This window comes from Girardinichthys multiradiatus, chromosome 2, assembly GCF_021462225.1.
Source record: "Girardinichthys multiradiatus isolate DD_20200921_A chromosome 2, DD_fGirMul_XY1, whole genome shotgun sequence".
Lineage (NCBI taxonomy): Eukaryota > Metazoa > Chordata > Actinopteri > Cyprinodontiformes > Goodeidae > Girardinichthys > Girardinichthys multiradiatus.
Window position 1 is genome coordinate 19,727,963 of NC_061795.1, and position 10,093 is coordinate 19,738,055.

The following is a 10,093-nucleotide window of genomic DNA, read 5'->3' on the forward strand; positions in this document are numbered from 1 at the left end:
GGATCTGTTTTGGTGGCCTTAGGATTGCGTCTCTGCTTTTTGTGGATGATGTGGTCATATTGGCTTCATCAGCTTGTGATCTACAGCTATCACTGGAGCAGTTCGCAGCTGAGTGTGAAGTGGCCGGGATGAGAATCAGTGCCTCGAAGTCCGAGGCCATGGTCTTGAGCAGGAAAAGGGTAGAGTGCCTTCTTGGGGTCGAGGGGGGAGGTCCTGCCTCAAGTGGAGGAGTTCAAGTATCTTGGGGTCTTGTTCACGAATGAGGGAAAAATGGAGCGGGAGATTGACAGACAAATTGGTGGTGCATCAGCAGTGATGCGGGCGCTGTACCGGTCTGTCATGGCGAAGAGAGAGCTGAGGAGCTGTGGTGTTTCAGCAACCTTGGCCAATATGAAGGAGGATTAGCTGAAAGACTCCCTCTAGCTGAGGGGTCAGTTCCTTCTGTCTATGGAAGTAATGTACATAGCAAAGAGGTAAGCTGCAGATAAAGGTAAAATGACAGCAAGCTTGATTGTTGAGGTGTTGATATAACTTACTGGCTATTGTTTTGATAGCACAGCTTCGTGCCTCCTGCTAATGTTAGTGCTGTGCACTTGCTTTTAGCTCCTTAAGGACATCACCTTATTGTATGTTTTGAATAGCAATATTAAACAAAAAGTTTTGCAATCTTGTCTCCGGTCCTGTTCATAACTTTTATGGACAGGATTTCTAGGCACAGCCAAGGGCCAGAGGGTGTCTGGTTTGGGGACCTTTGGATTTCGTCTCTTCTTTTTGCAGATGATGTGGTCCTGCTGGCCCCTCTAGCCAAGACCTACAGCATGTGCTGGGGTGGTTCGCAGCCGAGTGTGAAGCGGCTGGGATGAAGATCAGCTCCTCCAAGTCCGAGGCCATGGTTCTTGACCGGAAAAGGGTGGCTTGTCTTCTTCAGGTTGGAGGGGAGTTCCTGCCTCAAGTGGAGGAGTTCAAGTATCTCGGGGTCTTGTTCACGAGTGAGGGAAGAATGGAGTGGGAGATCGACAGATGAATCGGTGCGGCTGCCACAGTAATAGGGGTGGTGTGCCGGGTGCTGTGTGGTAAAGAGAGAGCTGAGCCGAAAGCACAGCTCTCGATTTACCGGTCAGTCTACGTTCCTAACCTCACCTGTGGCCATGAACTTTGGATCATGACCGAAAGAATGAGATCCCGGGTACAAGCGGCCAAAATGAGCTTCCTCCGTAGGGTGGCCAGGCACTCCCTTAGAGATAGGGTGAGGAGCTCAGCAATCCAGGAGGGGCTCGGAGTAGAGCCGCTGCTCCTCCACATCGAGAGGAGCCAGTTGAGGTGGCTCGGGCATCTATACCTGATACCTCCTGGACGCCTTCCTCGGGAGGTGTTCTAGGCACGTCCCAGGAGGTCCAGGGGACCGCCTAGGACTATGGAGGGACTATGTCTCTCAGCTGGCCCGGGAACGCCTTGGGCTCCCCCCGGATGGAGCTGGAGGAGGTGTCTAGGGAGAGGGACATCTGCTGCCCCCGTGAACCGGTCTCGGATAAAGCGGAAGACGACGTGTCTTCCTTCTCACAAAGAGAAAATCCTTGCACCAGCCTTTTATTTACAACTCACATTCCAACAAGCAAAAAGCGGAAATTGGTTCAGCCAATTCTTACAGAGATTTCAACTCAGAAGAGTGGTCATTTCCATATATGGTATAAGCATGTCATGCCCAAGGATTGATATATATATATATATATATATATAAAACAAACTATAAAACGCTCAGGCATCAAGTTTTCTCCCTACTCATCAGATTTTACACTGGACCTATGATCAGTTCAAATAAGTATCTTACTTAACAGTTCTTGGACAATGGTGGAAGCTTTCACAAATGAACAAATCCTCAAGAGGTGCGCCTGACCTCAACTAGACTAAACTGAAAATAAAACCAGGAAACTTGTTTTTCTGAGGTGACAGTGTTCCACCACACCTGCTTGCTCACATGTCAGGCTGAGAGATTTATTCTCATTCTGTACACTTACCTGTCTTTACTGTCTGTGTGTCACACAGTTCTGCAACTCTCTGTTCACACACTGACAGGGTTTTGCTGCCCATGTTTAATGCATAGGTTCAGTCCTCACAGCTGGCTCTGATAACACCCTCTAAAGGCTTCTTCTGCCAAAGGTTGGATAATGGCAGCGTTGGGCTGCCATGATCTTCATCCTCTATTACCGTTCACACTGTCTCGGAGAAGAGGTGAAAAAGGCTCCAAATAGATAAAGGGAATGAAGAAAAAGTAAGGATGGATTTATGATACATTAAGCTATTCACCCCTAAATGTCTACTGTTAAGTCATGCAGAATTTTCAACAGGAGCTGTTAAATAAAGTATTATACAAAAACTGCTATTTTTTATTTTAACCTTTATGTAAAAAGGGTAAAGTCCAAATAAAAATCTATTTTTTCATGAAGTCTCCTGGCCAAAAGGCAACAACAAGTAAAATACAATTATTGTTAGACAGTCAAAAGAAAACAACAAACTATGAAAAACAGGTACATGTTATGGAATTAGCCTCAAGAAGTCTTAATTTGGATTTAAAAGCATTCAGGGAAATATATTCAGTTAGTTTCCAGGTTTTATCTAGCAAGTCCAAACGAAGGGAGCAGAGTTAAAGCCTTCTATCCAATTCAGTCTGAGCATTAGAGACAGAAAGAAGTAGCATAATATGTAAGCGAAAATTAAGTCAACATTTCTCAGTGCAGTTGCTGTAAAGATGTATGCTAGTCCAAATATTGCCTTATATATAAAAGTTAACGAAAAGCAGTTCCTTTGGTTGGCCAGATCAGGCCATCCCACCCATGAGTATAACTCTGTTGACACCTTACATTTTGTAATGAACCTCAGAGAAGAGATGTAGATGGAGTCAGTCATCCGAAGACGTTGTGAAGAAGCAATCATATACAAAAGACCATAGTCCAACACAGACAACAAGTTGCAGCAACAAGCTGTATTTTTTTAGCTGTATACAAAAAACACAGTTTGTTTCAAAAATAAAAACCCAATTTGACTTCAGCCTTTTCCCAAGATTTACCATGTGTTAACCAACTCTTTCATTTCCCACAGAAGTGAGCAATGAGGGAATCTTTTCTGGCCTCCCAGAACTGTAAAAATAGTAAAAAAAAAAAAAAAAAAAGGAGCATAGACAAATGGAGTCAAAATCAACTATTCTTGACTAAAAGAAACAACTCAGTTAAAGTTATTTTATAAACTGCATATCTAAATTCCACAAGGAAAGTGTGGAAAACCAACCAACACCTTATTTCAGTTTAATTTACAATACACTGACTCTCTAAGGCTGTGGGAAGGGAAGGTTTCTTTTAAAGGTACAAAGAGGTGACCTTCTCCAAGTCTATTAAATTATTCACAAACTGTTCTTCAACGTCTGGAAGTTTCTCCAGCCACCAGGGAAATATAATGAGTGCCTATTCACTGACAAAGTCTTTGAACAAAATGCAGGGCTCACGGGGTCCCACAAACATCATGTAGCAGTTATAAAATATAATAACCCCCCCACCAGGTGTTTGTTTTCTTATTTTCATCTCCAAATCCTATCGCAGAAACTTTTTCCCTGAATAATAATTAAATCTTTAATTCATTGAGAAGCTAGACAAATGCTAACAAAGTCATCCATAAAGATAAGTAGTGGTCTTCATTCCTAAAAGATGCGTGCCACACCACGTACTAAAATAACGCTGACATAGCAAATCAGGAAAAAAACAGGGACCATTGTACAGGTCCTTCTCAAAATATTAGCATATTGTGATAAAGTTCATTATTTTCCATAATGTCATGATGAAAATTTAACATTCATATATTTTAGATTCATTGCACACTAACTGAAATATTTCAGGTCTTTTATTGTCTTAATACGGATGATTTTGGCATACAGCTCATGAAAACCCAAAATTCCTATCTCACAAAATTAGCATATCATTAAAAGGGTCTCTAAACGAGCTATGAACCTAATCATCTGAATCAACGAGTTAACTCTAAACACCTGCAAAAGATTCCTGAGGCCTTTAAAACTCCCAGCCTGGTTCATCACTCAAAACCCCAATCATGGGTAAGACTGCCGACCTGACTGCTGTCCAGAAGGCCACTACTGACACCCTCAGGCAAGAGGGAAAGACACAGAAAGAAATTTCTGAACGAATTGGCTGTTCCTAGAGTGCTGTATCAAGGCACCTCAGTGGGAAGTCTGTGGGAAGGAAAAAGTGTGGCAGAAAACGCTGCACAACGAGAAGAGGTGACCGGACCCTGAGGAAGATTGTGGAGAAGGGCCGATTCCAGACCTTGGGGGACCTGCGGAAGCAGTGGACTGAGTCTGGAGTAGAAACATCCAGAGCCACCGTGCACAGGCGTGCGCAGGAAATGGGCTACAGGTGCCGCATTCCCCAGGTCAAGCCACTTTTGAACCAGAAACAGCGGCAGAAGCGCCTGACCTGGGCTACAGAGAAGCAGCACTGGACTGTTGCTCAGTGGTCCAAAGTACTTTTTTTGGATGAAAGCAAATTCTGCATGTCATTCGGAAATCAAGGTGCCAGAGTCTGGAGGAAGACTGGGGAGAAGGAAATGCCAAAATGCCAGAGGTCCAGTGTCAAGTATCCACAGTCAGTGATGGTCTGGGGTGCCGTGTCAGCTGCTGCTGTTGGTCCACTGTGTTTTATCAAGGGCAGGGTCAATGCCGCTAGCTATCAGGAGATTTTGGAGCACTTCATGCTTCCATCTGCTGAAAATCTTTATGGAGATGAAGATTTCATTTTTCAGCACGACCTGGCACCTGCTCACAGTGCCAAAACCACTGGTAAATGGTTTACTGACCATGGTATCACTGTGCTCAATTGGCCTGCCAACTCTCCTGACCTGAACCCCATAGGGAATCTGTGGGATATTGTGAAGAGAACGTTGAGAGACTCAAGACCCAACACTCTGGATGAGCTAAAGGCCGCTATCGAAGCATCCTGGGCCTCCATAAGACCTCAGCAGTGCGACAGGCTGATTGCCTCCATGCCACGCCGCATTGAAGCAGTCATTTCTGCCACAGGATTCCCGACCAAGTATTGAGTGCATAACTGTACATGATTATTTGAAGGTTGATGTTTTTTGTATTAAAAACACTTTTCTTTTATTGGTCGGATGAAATATGCTAATTTTGTGAGATAGGAATTTTGGGTTTTCATGAGCTGTATGCCACAATCATCCGTATTAAGACAATAAAAGACCTGAAATATTTCAGTTAGTGTGCAATGAATCTAAAATATATGAATGTTAAATTTTAATCATGACATTATGGAAAATAATGAACTTTATCACAATATGCTAATATTTGGAGAAGGACCTGTATATATATCTCCTACATATTAAGTTATTTTCACACAAGATGGTGTTATTCAGCAACACTCTGGGCAGTAAATGAATGTCTCTACAAGTATAAAGTAAAGTACTAAATTCTACTATAAATGCTACTATTTATTATGTTTTATAAGAACTAACAAGTGCCCAGTAGATGGCCAAATTTTACTACTTGAGCAGCATTCGAGCAATCAGAGTATATACTAAATACACCATATGCATTTTTTCATACTTTTATACATTTAATTATACACTAACCACAATCTTCAATGTATTTTATGTGATGGACCAACACAAAGTAGTGCAATACCCCTAAATAAAATCCAGTGCAACCAGTTGTTTTTAAACATTTCCTAATTAGTAAATACAGTTAACCTGTGTGTAATTTAATTCCAGTCTAAATTCAGCTGGTCTGTGAAGGCCTTGGAGAATAATTCAAAACCCTAAGTGAATGAAAAACAGGATGGAGACCAAGAACACACCCGTAAGATTAGGGATAAAGTTGTAAAGTTTAAAGCAAGCTTAGGCTATAAAACAAAATCCCAAGAACACAGAGTACTGTTTTTTCCATCATCTGAAATTTAATTTGTAAATTTGCTAAGAGAAATGGGCAAACATTTGGTATACTGATATGTAGCAAATGTAATAGAGAGACACACCAAAACACTTCCAGCTGCACCTGCAGGAAAAGCTACGTTCTGCAGAGTATTGGCTCAATGGAGCTAAATGCAAATGCAAAAAAATGGAAATCATGTATCATCCACTTCACAGTTAAAGTTAATCATAATAATACATTTTATTTATAAAACAATATTATTAAACAAAAAAATCTCTACAGGAAAAAACAAAAACATTACAATACAAAAATTAAATAAATTGAAAACACAAGGATCAGTGGGAACTGCTTGATTAAAAAAAAAAGTCTTTAAGGCTTTTATGAAAGCAACAAGTGTCTGTGGAGCTCTCAGGTGGTTGGGAAGGGAGTTCCCTATTGAACGCAATAAAGTGCGAAAGGTTGGCGTTATGTGAGCGGAGTGAGCGTAGTGAGCGGATGGATGAGTGGAGTGTGAGGAGTTTCTGGATCAATTGTCTAATTCTGGCAATGTTTTTTAGGTGGTAGTGCTGTCTTTAGAATGAATTTTATATGGTTGTCAAAATTTAGATCAGGATCCATGATCAGCCTGAGATTTATAGCCTTGTCAGAGGATTTTAGGCCAACAGACTGAAGAAGGGCATTGATTTCTAAACTATGCTCTTTTGGTCCAAGAAAAAAAAAAACTTCACTTTTATCCTACTTTGACTGAAGAAAATTTTGACACATCCAACTGTTAGTTTGTTCAGTACATTCAATAAGTGACTGAACTTGACTATAGTCTTCTGAAGAAAGACTAATATACTCTGTCATCAGCGTAGTTGTGGTACTCTATCTTGTTTTTACATAGATATAAGCAAGTGGAAGCATGTAAATATTGAATAGGAGAGGACGAAGGGTGGAACCTTGGGGAACTCTGCACCTAATTTTATTTAGCTTGGATTTGTAGCCCCCTGTTGACATGGAAAAGGTTCCATCATGGAGGTAGGGTTCTAAACCATCTGAGCACTGTGGCAAAAATGCCCAGTTTTCAAGTCGGGATAATAAAATGTCATGATCAGCCATGTTGAAAGCTGCACTGAGATCAAGTAAAACCGTTATCAAGATTTTATTGCGATCTGTGTTCAGTCGAACCTCATTGAAGACTTTCACAAGAGCAGTTCCAGTATTGTGATGTTCACAAAAGCCTGATTGGTATGCATCAAAACAACTGTTTAAGGCTAAAAATGTATTTAATTGTTGAAAAAAATGTTTTTCTAATATTTTAGCTAGGAATGGCAAATTTGATATTGGTTGGTAATTGCTGAGTATAGATGTATCCCGATTATTCTTTTTAAGAAGTAGCTTGATTACTGCAGTCTTTAGGGCCTGTGGAAAGACTCCAGAGGAAACTGATTCTAGAGGACATTATTTGTAGAAGGTCATGAGCCAGAACATTTGAGACTTTTAAGAATAAACTGGTAGGTAGAATGTCAAGGCAACAACAGGAAGATTTCATATGATGTAAGGTATTACCCAGATCTGTTTGGGTAGCCGGAAGAAGTTGAGTCATCTTAGTTAAACTGTAATTAGATGGAAACAGAGGCAACTGATTTTGAGCAGTTAAGAGAGAGGAATTGACAGACAGCCTAACTTTTTCAGTGAAAAAAGTGTCAAATTTATCGCATGTCTCAGAAGACAAACATTTACAGTTTACTGAGAAGGGTGGATTTGTCGACAACAGAAAACAGCACAGTTGTAGATGAAATTCGAGAAGAAGCTCCTTCTGGCATTTCTCAATTCATAATATTGACGCCTTATGCACATCTTTGTGTTGGTCTCACGTATGTATACTTTTGAAAGGGACTATATTCATAGTTTTACACCCACCTACTGTCAATATTGAGCATGCCCCAGACCACTGACAACACAATTCTGTAATATACAGGTCCTTCTCAAAATATTAGCATATTGTGATAAAGTTCATTATTTTCCATAATGTCATGATGAAAATTTAACATTCATATATTTTAGATCCATTGCACACTAACTGAAATATTTCAGGTCTTTTATTGTCTTAATACGGATGATTGTGGCATACAGCTCATGAAAACCCCAAATTCCTATCTCACAAAATTAGCATATTATTAAAAGGGTCTCTAAACGAGCTATGAACCTAATCATCTGAATCAACGAGTTAACTCTAAACACCTGCAAAACATTCCTGAGGCCTTTAAAACTCCCAGCCTGGTTCATCACTCAAAACCCCAATCATGGGTAAGACTGCCGACCTGACTGCTGTCCAGAAGGCCACTATTGACACCCTCAAGCAAGAGGGTAAGACACAAAAAGAAATTTCTGAACGAATAGGCTGTTCCCAGAGTGCTGTATCAAGGCACCTCAGTGGGAGGTCTGTGGGAAGGAATAAGTGTGGCAGAAAACGCTGCACAACGAGAAGAGGTGAGGAAGATTGTGGAGAAGGGCCGATTCCAGACCTTGGGGGACCTGCGGAAGCAGTGGACTGAGTCTGGAGTAGAAACATCCAGAGCCACCGTGCACAGGCGTGTGCAGGAAATGGGCTACAGGTGCCGCATTCCCCAGGTCAAGCCACTTTTGAACCAGAAACAGCGGCAGAAGCGCCTGACCTGGGCTACAGAGAAGCATCTTGAATGTAAGTACTTTTTTCGGATGAAAGCAAATTCTGCATGTCATTCGGAAATCAAGGTGCCAGAGTCTGGAGGAAGACTGGGGAGAAGGAAATGCCAAAATGCCAGACGTCCAGTGTCAAGTACCCACAGTCAGTGATGGTCTGGGGTGCCGTGTCAGCTGCTGGTGTTGGTCCACTGTGTTTTATCAAGGGCAGGGTCAATGCTGCTAGCTATCAGGAGATTTTGGAGCACTTCATGCTTCCATCTGCTGAAAAGCTTTATGGAGATGAAGATTTCATTTTTCAGCACGACCTGGCACCTGCTCACAGTGCCAAAACCACTGGTAAATGGTTTACTGACCATGGTATCATTGTGCTCAATTGGCCTGCCAACACTCCTGACCTGAACCCCATAGAGAATCTGTGGGATATTGTGAAGAGAACGTTGAGAGACTCAAGACCCAACACTCTGGATGAGCTAAAGGCCGCTATTGAAGCATCCTGGGCCTCCATAAGACCTCAGCAGTGCCACAGGCTGATTGCCTCCATGCCACGCCGCATTGAAGCAGTCATTTCTGCAAAAGGATTCCCGACCAAGTATTGAGTGCATAACTGTACATGATTATTTGAAGGTTGACGTTTTTTGTATTAAAAACACTTTTCTTTTATTGGTCGGATGAAATATGCAAATTTTGTGAGATAGGAATTTTGGGTTTTCATGAGCTGTATGCCAAAATCATCCGTATTAAGACAATAAAAGACCTGAAATATTTCAGTTAGTGTGCAATGAATCTAAAATATATGAATGTTAAATTTTCATCATGACATTATGGAAAATAATGAACTTTATCACAATATGCTAATATTTTGAGAAGGACCTGTATTAACTTACAGAAAGTAGTTATGGTGCTTGCTGGATACTCTTGGGTGTCCTAAAGTATTTTTCACTGTAGATAAGAGTTCTTGATGATCTGGAAAACTGTTCTTTTATGTGTAATATCTTTAATTGCATTGTCTTTGGATGGGAAGCCATTTTGATACATCAAAGATGGCTGCACACTTTTCTGTAGAAATAACTGCTACGGCCAATAATTTCAAGCCCTTCTGCACCCTCTTTTATAGTCTTCCGTCTGCTAATTATTTAAATGGTGAGATTTCATCATGATTTTATAGCTTGATCTTTACTTGATATGACTAAGTGAAATTAACTCATCGTATCGAGGCAGTCTAAAATACTACTAATAAAAGGCTTTATTGACATAACAAAACAAAGAACTCTCACAATGTTTGGTCTATAAATGTATGAAGCTGCAGTGTTTGATTGTATGCACTTTTTAAGATTAAGAAAAAAAAAACTAATACAAATAGGGACACCGACTTTAATGCTTTTAATTACTTTATTTATTTGCTTGATTCAGTACTCCTACATCCACTGGTGTGCTTTTTTGTTAATGGCAGTGATGGCATCTCATTTGAGGTTTTCTGTGACA